Source organism: Cygnus olor, chromosome 2 (genome assembly GCF_009769625.2).
Source record: "Cygnus olor isolate bCygOlo1 chromosome 2, bCygOlo1.pri.v2, whole genome shotgun sequence".
Lineage (NCBI taxonomy): Eukaryota > Metazoa > Chordata > Aves > Anseriformes > Anatidae > Cygnus > Cygnus olor.
Window position 1 is genome coordinate 47,212,804 of NC_049170.1, and position 12,989 is coordinate 47,225,792.

The 12,989-nt window shown below is 44.5% G+C and overlaps 1 long non-coding RNA gene across 1 annotated transcript; it reads right to left on the reverse strand.

The window, feature by feature from the left end:
- Positions 1–4,852: 4,852 nt before the first annotated feature.
- LOC121064907 lies at positions 4,853–12,099 on the reverse strand. Its single transcript, XR_005816755.1, has 3 exons — positions 12,013–12,099; positions 8,097–8,183; positions 4,853–5,029 (listed from the first exon to the last, which is right to left on the reverse strand). It is a non-coding gene; the product is annotated as an uncharacterized LOC121064907 (long non-coding RNA).
- Positions 12,100–12,989: the final 890 nt, after the last annotated feature.

Genomic DNA, 12,989 nt, shown 5'->3' on the forward strand with positions numbered 1-12,989 from the left:
TCCAGCACAGGGCAGCAGCAAAGTCTTAGAGCATTATTAAAGAATTTATATTCACCCTGCGTGGTAGAGGGGAGGAATCAATGCTGTAATCAGCTATTTAGAAACAATCCATTACCAAAGCTAAAAAATAAAAAATAAAAAAGAGCAAACTTCTATCCTTTGAAATAGAAAATGAAAAGGAATCTAAGCAAGTATAGATTTGCTGACAATTTTGGAGACCTGAAATAAAAGCTCTGTCCAGGATGGAGCACACTGTGGTTCACTAGCTAGAGATTTTGGAGAGTGAAATTCATGGAACTCCGTGCTCCTGAACATGCTGCAAGATTCAGAGCCTGATCCTACTCTGCTTGGAGGCAGTGGGACTTTTGTCAGACAAGGGTCAAACCTAAATAAAGGGCTTATGTCTCCAACAAAGCAGGCATGCTGTTCTGTAGGGTATGGGCAAAACACCTCTGGTCTCATCCAGCAGATCCCATTGTCCTGCCAAGACGTGCAAGCTTGTTTCTGCAGGAAATCTCTCTTCCCTTGCTTTGGGAGAGCAGTTCCCAGAGCTGGCAGCTGTCTGGGAGCTGCAGCCACCCCAAATACTCATTTGCAGCAGGCATGCAAGCCATACAATCTTGCAGTGTGATGGAGGAGCTCTGTACCTGCTACAACCACCCCAGCAAGGACAATCCACATTTTATTTCTGCCTACCTTGTCTGCTGCGCAGCCTTTTAAACCATTGAAGAGTTACACAAAACTTGCCCCTGTATGAACAGAGTACACCATGGCAAAAGGCTCAGAGAATCTGGGCAGGAGGATGCTGTCGTTGTCTGCCTTTTTTTTTTTTTGGAAAAGGAGCAAATTCTTTTGCTCTGATCTGTCGTGCTGAATCCTGGCAGTAGTGGGCTATTAATAGCAGCCAGTTACTGCGTGAGGATGCATGAAGGAGGTGAAGTGTACGGCAGATGTTTTTGCACATTGAGGGATACAACAGTTGGGCAGAGGCGAGCTTTGTCTGGGCATCTCTTCCTGAACTCACAAGCTTTGTCCTCTTCAGTAGGGGTGCTTGGAGCTGGCAGTGCCAGCCATTGCAGTCACTTTGGGACTTCAGCCTCAAATTGTGCAAGCATAAAGTGTGCAAAACTGCTTTTACTGATTTGTTAAAAGTGAAAAAAAAAGAAAGAAATGTTGCCATCCTGACATCTAGCCTGGTGCGTGAGTTTGGCCTGATGACAGCCGTATGTACACTTGCCTCTAAATCATTGACGCTAAGTCAACTTAGTTGTCGAACTGTTTTTTTTTTTTTTTTTTTTTTTTTTTTTTTTTTTTTTTTTTTTTTATGCCAAGGGAAGAATTGGTAACACACCAAAGGGCTTCCCACCCAGCACCAGTTTTGTGAAATGGTGTCATGAATGTGGGCTGAGTTTACAGAGCCAGATCTTTATTGCATTTATCCCTTCTCTGATAATATCTAGATTAACATTTGAGGTGATGGGCCACGTAACTCATAAAAGGCAAATCATATAGCACCATGGTCTCACCAAAATGGGCCCTGCTGTTTAGTGGTAGAGTAGCTTGGAAGGACACTGAAAGTGAAGGTGGTAGTCAGAAGAAAAAACACCCCTTGTTTCACAGCAGTGGCTCTGAAAATGGCTTTAGTTTTACTCTGTCCTTACGGCTAAAGGGAGATGTACATGTGACTCTCTGTTCTTTCAGTTAACACAAACTTCATTGCAAAATATTTGTTCTTTTGTTGTCTTGCCAGCTGGGTGGCTTCAGGAGCTTGGATAATACATGTGCAGTGTTGTACAGTAATTATTCCCCATCCTCAAAAATTCACAGATTACGAATCCATAGGTGGTTTGTGCAGCTGAGAGTGGCTTTGAGCATCTCCATTGTTAGAAAAGGACTGCACCCAGCACAGACTGCATGTATACAGCTTCAGCGGATCCAGACTTAATGTTTATCCTGAGCCAGATCTGGCAAAAGTCCATCAGCCCCAAGCCTCCTGCGAGAGTGCATCAGGCTGAAGAGTGTGAAGCCCGGGTTCATCCTGACTACACCTAGACGAGGGGATATGTGAGGTGCCTGATTCAAGAGCATCACCTGAGCGATAGCATCTCCAGCCAGCGCAAGTCTGCAGAAGGCGATTAGTATGGGATGGATCACCCTGCACGACCTGTCTTGGGAGAAGAAAAATAGAGCTCTTAGTGTGACCAGCCAGTAATGCAAAGTACAGGTAGTGCTTTTAGTTCACATGCACTCAGGCCTGTGTGCCTGAAAGTGTTCAGGTAGTGCCAGAGAGGGTCATAGAGCTTGTGAAATGTCGGAGTAGCTGCTGGGAGTGCTCAGACCCGGGAGGAAGAGTGGCCTTGCAGCCGGAGGTGAAAGAGAAAAAGCATCCAGAAAAAGGCAGAGGAGTAATTAGGAACAATGAAGGTGAGGAAAAGAACGAGAAAACACAAGGAACACTGGAATAAAGAATCCAAAAAGGACGTGACGCTATGGTAAGAGCAGTTTGTGGTGGTGCACATACCTCCACATCTCCTACGAGCAGTGTTTGTTCTTCTCTCAGGCAGAGTACGCTGGCGCTCCAGTCCCCCACTGCTGAGCAGCTCTAAGGAATGCTCGTCTGTATGTCTCCTAAACACCTCCTATGGCTTCTGCAAGGTACACTAACATATTTGTAAAGGTTTACTTAGCAATGAATAGATCTGCCTAACTTCAAAATACATCAGTGGCATGTAGCCTCAGGACCCCCTGTATCTTAAATGAATCCCTGGTGGCAAAACAGATTTGACTGTATACAAAAGCAATGTTGTTTTCTTTTTTTAGGGCACATCTTTTCATTCAGCTACAGGAGCTGCAGCCATCTACAACACATTATCCTGATGTGAGCCAGAAAGGAACAAAGGAGTGCTCTTCATAGATGCATTTGTCCCTGTGTATCCTCGGTGTGCGCATCAACTTCGGGAATGAAAAGCATTTATATTTGATTACTCTTCTTTTAAAAGAATGTCACTCTCAGAGAGAATTTCAGTGCCTCAGGGCATGAGAAAAGGATTATTTTTTTTTGGTTGCTCTGAATCGAGCGTGGGCTGTGTGTGTGTCAGGGTTCTCTGCTTCGGTTTCCTGCTTGGGGGCTCTTTGCCCTCGTGCTGGTGTTCAGCAGATCTCACTGAGAGCAGTCTAAGAGTGGGGTGGATTAGTGCCATCTTCCAGAGAGAGAGAAACTTGACACAGCATTTCTGTCCCTAAAATGATTAATTATTCCTGCAGTGAGGTCCTGAAGACCCAGTGTGAAAATTGGACACTGAAGCGTCGCTCCTAAATCTCTTTCTGGCCATATAAACACAAGTACTCCGCGGAGGATTCCTCTAGGACAGACATTGCAGCTGAGGGAGTAAATTTTGCCTGGAGAGACAAACCCCTGCCGCCTGGGCTCTGCGAGGCATGGGAGGGCCTGCAGCCCATCTGCTCTTGGCTGCTCGACAGCCCTCAAGGGTTACTGCATCTGGAGTGCGGTTTGGAGCAACCCCAGGTCACTTCTCCAGCGAGGGGCTACGGGAATCTCCTCTGCAGTTCCCTCACTCCTCTGGTGCTCAGATCTGAATCCCAGATGTTTGAGGCTTTGAAGAAACCACTGCCCATGTCCAGCCGCAGGGTTACCGACATGATGAAAGCTGCTGGCGAGTATCCGTAACGGGAGGTGGCTGCTTCAGAGAAAGGATTTGCTGAAGCAGAGTCACCGAGGAAAACGTAATGTGAGTTAACTAAACATGTGAACTGAGAGTGGATTAGCAACGCCACATAAGTGGATGGATCCCTTATATTAATTCCTTCAGAATTAAAACGGTCCTAATTTGTTTTAGCGTAATTATGAAAGAGGATGTTATACAGGCTTTAATGAGATCTAATGTGCTCACCGTAAAAGTTAGTCTGGGTTAAGTTTTTGTGTCTCTCAGCAGGGGTGGGATTGGAATATAGTGCTGATTTTTTTTGGTAGAAAACTTGTATTGTCTTTACTGCAGATTTTAATAACTGATTCTGATAACGTAGTAATCTGTTTTTATTATTATTATTATACTATTTTTAATCACAGGATATAAAAGCTCTGAATAAGCAATTAATTAATCCTTACCATGTCCCTCTGAGGTTGGTAAAAGCTTTGTAACACTCATTTCATTCGTTACTGTACTATGTCTGCTTTTCATGTGGGATATTGCAATATAGCTACAGGATATGGGAGGGAAGATGAATATCAAATCTTATTGAATGTATGGGAAAAACTTAGTAAGAAAAAAATGTTATTGCCCAGTTTAGAATTTGTTCAAGCCACCATGATGCGCTCACAAGAAAATGTCAGGGGAGCTTTAGAGATCAGGGCATCTGCTTTATGTCTAACTCAATTCACAGCACATATAACAGTACCACACACAGTGCACCATGGTGGGGAGCAGCTTAATAGCAGGGTGTAAATATCCAGGATTAAAAACAATTTATCTGATTTCTCTTTATTTCAAAATAGGATTTATTTATTTAAATTACAGTTCAGAAGGAAAGAAAGTAGGAAAGAAAGAATGAAAGAAAGAAGGAAGGAAGGAAAGAAGGAAGGAAGGAAGGAAGGAAGGAAGGAGAGAAAAAGAAAGAAGAAAAAGAAAGAAAGAAAGAAAGAAAGAAAGAAAGAAAGAAAGAAAGAAAGAAAAAGAAAGAAAGAAAAAAAAAGAAAGAAGGAAAGAAGGAAAGAAGGAAAGAAGGAAAGAAGGAAAGAAGGAAAGAAGGAAAGAAGGAAAGAAGGAAAGAAAGAAAGAAAGAAAGAAAGAAAGAAAGAAAGAAAGAAAGAAAGAAAAAGAAAAAAAAAGAAGTGTGGTACTTGTCAGTCCCTTCTCCATCAGGGCAGCTTCTTTCTTTTCCTCAGTGGACAGTTTATTTTCTACTCAATGCCTCATCTCATGTTTGTCTGACTTCTTTAAATGAGAGCAAGCACTGTGCTTTTGTTCTGCTCCTCTTCCAGGGCCTTTTTGCTGATCTTCTCTGCATGTATCTGAAAGATAAGGAAAACAAATCAATACAGAAAAGGACCTCCTGCCCCTTTTAACCTAACGTGTGGGAGGGAGGAAAGGGAAATAGCCAATTACATGAAAGGGAATTTTAAATATGTTTGAAAACAACACAGTGGGAGTGAGGGTTTGGAAGGACAGGTGTCAACAAGACCAGCCTCTGCAGTCTATGGAGTGCCTTTATGAACTCGTGGTCTTCTCCACAGCAGCATATACTGGCCGAACCATACAGCTGAAAGGCATCCTGTGGAAGAGGCACTGTAGCAGGTCTGGGAGGGATCATTGACCATGAAGATCTCTGCAAGGGTGACCTTGGTGCACTGGGAGCTGGTCTGAGACTCACCCCATGGTCTGAGGGCTAGCAAATGCTGACCACTGTTTTGTACTGTCTGGGTTTGCCTCAGTACTTTCTGGTACCACTGTCCTATTTACTCTCCTCCAGGTGACCAGCTCCCATCTTCTGTGGATAGCCACCATGCCCATTGCAGAGCATCAGGGAGAAGGAGAGAGGCTCCACGTCTGCACAGCAGCTGGACCCTTGCTGCACATTCACAGGAGCACTGAGGCCTCTGCATGAACTCAAGCCTTCTGTAGCCAAGTTTACTAATTATGGCCTCTGTTCCCAACATCCACCCTCAAGCATTCAGCTCAGAGACCCTACTAGAGAGCCCTCCTGGGAGCTTCGTCGGTGGTTGATGGCGAGGACATGACTCTCCCATTCCTTTCCAGTGATGAAGACTTCTAGATTGCTCATACAGGGTCTTTGTGCAAGTGTCTTACATTAGATGCTATAAATGCATCCCTCATCTCTTAAATTAATTTACTTTTTAAACATGTCTCATTGAATTTAGCTTTGATTGATTGATCTATTGGGTGCAAGACCAGTGAACACCCTGCTAATGTACCTTCCTTTCCCCCCAGCCCCACCGAGGTGCCTTTTCAAGAGCCACTTTTCACTTACTACTTATTTAGCAAATCCCACAGTGTGGAAAAGCAGTTAATTGCTCTAATCTCTTTCCAGCACCAAGATCAGCAGATAGAGAACACAACACAGCAGATAGAGAATGCAACGCTTTAAAACCCGGAGTTTCAAACAGTGGCCGTCCATCCTAGGTAAATAGCAAAACTTTACACAACTATCAGCTGACAGCTTCCACACCATCAGCTAGCCCTCTGCTAAATTTCTGTTCTATTCTCTATGTTGCATTTTTTCTTACAAAATTGCAAAGCAAGAGAAGCAGCGAAACAATAAAGTAAATGTTTTCGCTTCCTTAGGTGGCCTGTTGCACTACTGAAATTGCTTCATTAAAAGCCTTTTAGGAATAGAGTTCATATGCTACTTGCATTAAGAGCCTTTTGCAAAAAGCAGCTGTTGAAAAACATTTTTTTCTTTTCAGGTGCTAAACACAGAAGCCCACTTTATGGATGTTCTTTGGTCTTTGCTTTTCTTTCTCCCTGGTGCCCTGCACCAAGCCAGTACAGTCCTGCACCTGTTGCTGTACTTTGCAGTGTTGTCAGAAAAGTGAGCCTAAGTTTGATATGCCCAGAAATTAAAACACAAATTAGTCTCTTAGACCAAGCAGAGAGTAATTTACCTGCAGCTTGCTTTACTTTGTCAAAGGAGAGTAAAGCTGGCATTATTCTGAGTGTGATCACAGGTGCTTTGCTGTGGAGAAGCAATAGACTTTGAGACAAGAAGGTTTCCTGTGCTGCTCCAAGTAGCTCTGATCTTCCTTCATGTCTCTGCACGGTTTCAAAATGCTGCTAATGGGGAATTCTTAACATTAGGCCCCCTGTATTGCTGGATCATAGAGGTCTTAATGGGCCCCCCTTATGGGAGGAGTTGGATTCTGATTGCAGTGGTGTAAATCTAGAGCATCTTAGATGACTTTAATAGAGTTATTCCCAATAATAGAAGGAGATGAAGCATTTTAAAAGCAATATATTTTTATGCGGGTTAGCTGCCCCACTCCTTTACTCTGACCAATTGTTTAGGATTCTCATGTTGGTTTGAAATGTTCGCTCACACATGGTCTCTAATCAATCCGTATACACACTGTGATGGAAATTTGCTTCTTGCTTGCCGTCCAATGTACCTCAGAAAATGACACCGAACAGCTCAGCATCTCCCTGAGGTGATGGCACGGCCATCCATCTGTAACTCACCCGGGAGCATTTTGCAGACCTTTTGAGGTTGAGTCGCTCAAAAACATCAGGCAGCAGTGTTTAGCGTGAACTTGTGCTCATCTTTATTTCTCCATGGAGACAGCGGCGCTGGAGTAGTAATCTCCCCTGAGACTCCTCGCCTAATGCGTGCTCTAAACGGCCAAGATGTGCTGCTCACATCCTCCACAACCACAAAAAGAGGAGTGAGTATCTAACTGAGGATTGAGCAATGAAAATCAGAGCGATGGGCTGCAGTGGAGTAGGCTGATGATGGAAAAGATGAGTAACTAGCATGTACAAGTTAATTGTTGAAGGCATTATGTGTAAAATAGCTCATTTTACATGGAGACAACCTTGGATGTTTGTTGGGGTGGCAGAGCACCGTGGGTTTGCGCCACGTGCTTCACACCACTGCTACGCATTTATTCTGCTGATCAGATAACCTGTTATTCCTATTGCTCCAAGCTGCCAAACTTGCCCCACTTGCTGAATTCTTGCACTGTGACAGCAGCCCCACATGTACCACCACTAAGTCGCAACAGCAAGCATGGCGAAAAATCACCTCCATCTTCCCTCCCCTGCTATTTTGGTTCAGTCTCTGCTGAAAATTTGGCACCAGGTTCCAGAAGCTAACCAACCCTTTGTCTACTGTAGTTTACTCATAGATTCCCTTCAGAAAAATGCCATCATGATCAATCTGCAACACAAGGCGCTAAAAGATTATACTGGAGTTATGTATGAGAGGAGCCCGCATAATTGGTTTGATTCTGATACCGCTGCTGCTTTGATTTAAGGTTCTAGCTGCAGCCACCAAGAGTATACGACTATTCAGTGTGTATGTGTGTGTGCATAACACAACTGTATTTTTACTGCCCACAAACTCACCTGATCAGGCTGAGCAAGCTGTCCCTGTCTGGAGGATTGGGCTCAGGAAACAGCTGTGTCCCTATCCAGCAATGTGTCCTCAGAATGCTAAAGGAGATGAACCACAAACATCCAGAAAATAAATTACTTAAAAAGTGACTCTTCAGTAGTCCCCTCAAAAGGCATGAACAAATGGTAGACATTTACTCGGAAATCCTTCTATGTAGTATTTTCTCATCTGCAGTATAACACTTGCTCTTGCTCATATAACAACAGAGGATCCTAAAAGCTTCATGGGTGTCCAATGCACCTAATAAGTGAACCTCAGACCCATGCAGCACCCCAGTGCCTTTGGGTTAGACGGCTTCTTAATGAACAGAACTGACAAAGCTCTATGTAGCTTACTGGAGGTTATGGAAAAGGCCTTTCACAGATGACTGGTCTTTTAAATTCCTAAAAACACCAAAGGTTTCTGAAACACACCTAGCCATCACCAAGACCAAGTTCCTACTTGGAACATCACCATCACCAAGTTCCTAATAACCATGTGTTGTGGTTTAGCCCGGCTGGCAGTCAAACACCACACAGCCGTTCGCTCACCCTCCCCCCTCCCTCTCTGGGATGGGGGAGAGAAACGGGAAAGTGAAGCCTGTGAGTTGAGATAAAGACAGTTTATTAAGACAGGGAAAAGAATAACAACAATAATAATAATAATAATAGTATTAATAGTAATAATGTGTACGAAATAAGTGATGCACAATGCAATTGCTCACGACCCGTTGACCGATGCCCAGCCTATCCCCAAGCAGCCGGCCCCACTTCCACCCCGGCTAGCCACCCCTATATATTGTTCAGCATGACGTCAGATGGTATGGAATACCCCTTTGGCCAGTTTGGGTCAGCTGTCCTGGGTCTGTCCCCTCCCAGCTTCTGCTGCATCCCTAGCCTGCTCGCTAGCAGGACAGAGAGAGGCTGAAAAGTCCTTGGCTTGGTGTAAGCACTGCTCTACAACAATTAAAACATCAGCATGTTATCAGCGCTCTTCTCATTCTAATCCAAAACATAGCACCCTGCCAGCTACTAGGAGGAAAATTAACTCTGTCCTAACTGAAACCAGGACACCATGTATTTGCTTAAATTCAGACCTTTTTTTGGAGCCCTTTTTCCCTGGTACAGTATTGGTGTTCAGGACCTAGATTTGAGTCACCCATCATTTGGGGTTTGATTTTGCAGAATACAAATCCGCCCCATTGAAATTCTTAAAGAGCATCTTCCAATGTTACCTCAGGCTGGACTGAGGAGCTCAGACAGAGCAGCCAAGATGTGCAAAGGGGACCTGCACAACCATATAAGTAGTGCCGTGCCAGGTGATCAGGCACCTCAGTCCTGCATCAAGCAGTGCATGGGGTGCAGGCTGGAGCAATCATAGCTCCATCAGCTCCCCTGCTGAATTTTCACTTATGGCTAAGCTAGTGTCCTTGGGAAACACTAAAATCCCCAAAGGTGATGCAGGCCAGCACTTAGCTTCTCTAATAAATGAGCAACGCTGGGCTCCGTCTGCATTTTCAGTCTGTGTTATTATTATTACTACTATTATTATTATTATTGTTGTTGATGATGATGATGATTAATAACCATTTGGTGTCCTGCAGCATCCTGGGTTAGAGCTACAATAGTAAACTTCCAGTTTCCCAGTATGTTCTTCTTTTTCTGGGTTCCTTGTGACCGTTTTTAAGTCTTCCTGAAGCAGTAGCATAAATACCTGACAGCCTAGATTACCTTTCATTATCCTGATTCAACCTCTCTGACTAAACCAAGAACTAACCTGAAATAGTCCTTGGGATATTTTCTGGATGGTGGAGCCTTGGTACAGGCAGTGAGGAGGACAGGAGACCCTGTAAAGGACAGGTACTTCTGTCCCAGAGCTGAGTTGCTGTGTGTAGGTGTTGGGGCCCACTCCCCTGGCATGGCTAGAGCCTTACTGCGGATAGGATGTGTCCCTGAACTGCACCATGGATGTCTCATTTCTCCCTAAACTGGTGTCACAGCATGGCCCTGCTGCTATTTTTTCCTCCTTATTTTATTGCATAGGCCCCTTTGTGTGCCTAGAAGAATGCAAGGCTGGAAGCTAGCTTTGCAGGAGTGATGGCAGGAGATGAGGCCTACAGCAAGGAGCAGGGCTGCTAGCTCAGGAGCACATGGCAGGACAGCAGGGAAAAGGAGGCTCAGCTTCACCCAGGCCAGGCCGAACCTGCCAAAGTCTTAGAGGTCTGAGTGGGTCATGGGGACTGAAGAAAGCAGCTACGAAGAAAGCTGGGAGGTATTACAAGAATAAGTCACTTACCAGTGACCTATAATAGTCTCCCAGCAGTGCTAAGGACTGACTAATCCCAGAAGCCGAGGTCAAATCCATGGGAATGAATTGCTAGCATGATTAAATTTGGGCTTATGACGCCAGCCAACACCTCCAGGAGCAGCCATGGAAACAGCCAGCAGGTTCTCCTGCCTGCACCGGTGGAGGTGGTGACCCAGCACAGCCTGGTTCCTGGACACCAGTTGGCACCCATCAGCAGCCTGGCACTGCTAACGCGCTACCTGCACATCAGGAGCCGGAAAGGATCGGGAGCTGGATGGACACGGGGTGATATAAAGTCTCTGGAATGCTGTTCTGGGTTCCTGAGCAAGGGAAACATACCGCTGCTGCTGCTAAAGCCAGCGTCAGGTCCTTACATCACTTAGCAATGGAAGAACGCCCAGGAGTTTTGCTGGTCGAGGATTTCTTCACAGCTGGGAGAAAAGCTCGAGTTAGGCTCTGAGATTTTTGTTTTACTAACCATAACCTTGATTTGCTCTGACTTCACATTAATAGCAACATTTGTTCAGTGTCACTCCTGAGAACCTGCTTTCTTGGGTAAAGAGAGCCCTACATGCCAGGAAACTGTGCCATATGACCATTAAGGGAACCCCCCCCCAGAAAAAAGTGATTTGTAAATCAAACTGCTTTGGAGGCCTGGTTATTAATCCCTTCACTTGATTTTGTTATCCCCCTTCTTGAGACATAAAAACAGGTTTTAGACTTATGATGGTGATTCTGACTTCTAAAATACCCATTATCAACTTTATTCAAGCAAGGAAAAGTCCCTGATCTCAGTCAAGTTCTGGCTTTGGCTATTGCTATCGCTTTTCATTCATGCTAGCAAATATAGAAGCAGAATAGGGTCCTGACAATTAAAACCCCTGCAACACGTTTTTTTTTTGCCCATCCATGACTTCTGGAAAGGCTGTAAACACCATATCCAGTATTCCTTAATATGCTGGCTCAGAAACTAAGTTGATGGTGTGGAGTGTGAAACCATTCATTTCCAGCTGAGGCACTGAGCACTAAATTTAACTCTGACACTGGAAAAATGACGCAGCGCTGGAGTCACATTGGTGATGCTATCTCCTGCCTGACACGTTTGTAGCTCAGTAAATTAGAGAAGATATTGGAAGAAATTTCAGGGGGAATGGGATTGCCTCATCATAATCCTGAAACCTGAGCTGAGCTGAAAAAAGTGCAGCAACCCACTCCTACTACTGCAGAGTTGACTAAGCTGCTGGGACATCCTCCTCATGTCTGTGCTACGTGGAAGAGAAACAAATAAAAGCTGCTCCCAAGAGTGCCATTTTTGCCTATGCTGTACCAATCTCTTGAAGAAGAGGTATAACGAATTAATAAATGCAAAGCATAATTATTTTGGGAAAAGGGAAGAGCTGGAGTCAATCACACCACTTTTCAGCCCCTTGATGTCCTCAGGCTGGTGTTCCTGGAGCACTTGGTTTATGGCATTTCAGCTCTCGAGTCATGTCATTGCATGGACGTGGCATGACAGGCCCCTTATTGCACACAAGCTGTGTATGTTGTCTGCATAAACGCATTTACCACCATGTGGCTTACCTCAGGTGCTGTCTCAGGGGGTGCTCATTTTTCTCTCCTTAACAGTCCCACCAAAGACCTTGCATGAACTTTACAAGTCAGTCAAAACCGGTTTTGCGTGGAGTAGCTACTACTTATTTTGTTTGACTTGTTTAGGTTTTGGTTTTGATTTTAATTCATATTCCTCTTTCAACGTGGCTTGCAGAAGTTGCCTAGAAACCATCTCGCGTCAGCTCACTCATCCAGGACACACAGCTCCCCATATGCAGGCAGAGAGATAAGCTTAACTTCCTATTTTTTTTATTTTTATTTTTTAAGAAATGCAATTAACCCCCCTTCCCCCTCCCATCGTTGTGATATCTGAGAGTCAAAAAAAAAATTGCTAAGAGAAGTCTAGCATGCATATTGTGTGGGGGTGTGTGGGTGGAGAAGGAAGAGGAGGAGGCTTTCTCAAGGCAGTGGCAGAGTCAGAGCTGAATTTACCCCCTCTCAAAAGTCCAGCAGGCTTAACCCAGCCTTCCACTGCTTCTGGTGATGCAAAGCAGCCACAGACATAGTTTGGCTGGGCATTATGCTTTCACCTCCCTGCTTGTGAAAATATTGGTCACATCCTTCACCGTGTATCCCATCCAAAGTCTTCTCTCAGCTCTTCCTGTCTTTCATAGTAGTTGTAACTGGCTGCTGGGTATGAGGGGTACACGTTGGGCAATCAGAAAGCTGATGTTTTTTCTGGTGTTCTTCCAGGGTAAAATCACCTCACTCATGAAAGATTCAGAGACACTGGGAGCACTAAACAGAGAGCTGATGGTGAAAACAGACCCGTGCAAATGGAGATCAGAAAATAAAGGTGTCTTCTGGGTTGAACTAGAAGAAGTTGGGTTTTGGACAAAAACCCAAAGGTTTTATTAGGCTCTCTGGGAAAATTCAAAGCCAGAAAAATAATTTTGGGTTGAAATGTAGCTCTTCATTTGGAAAACATTTATTTTGGGGTGACTAGC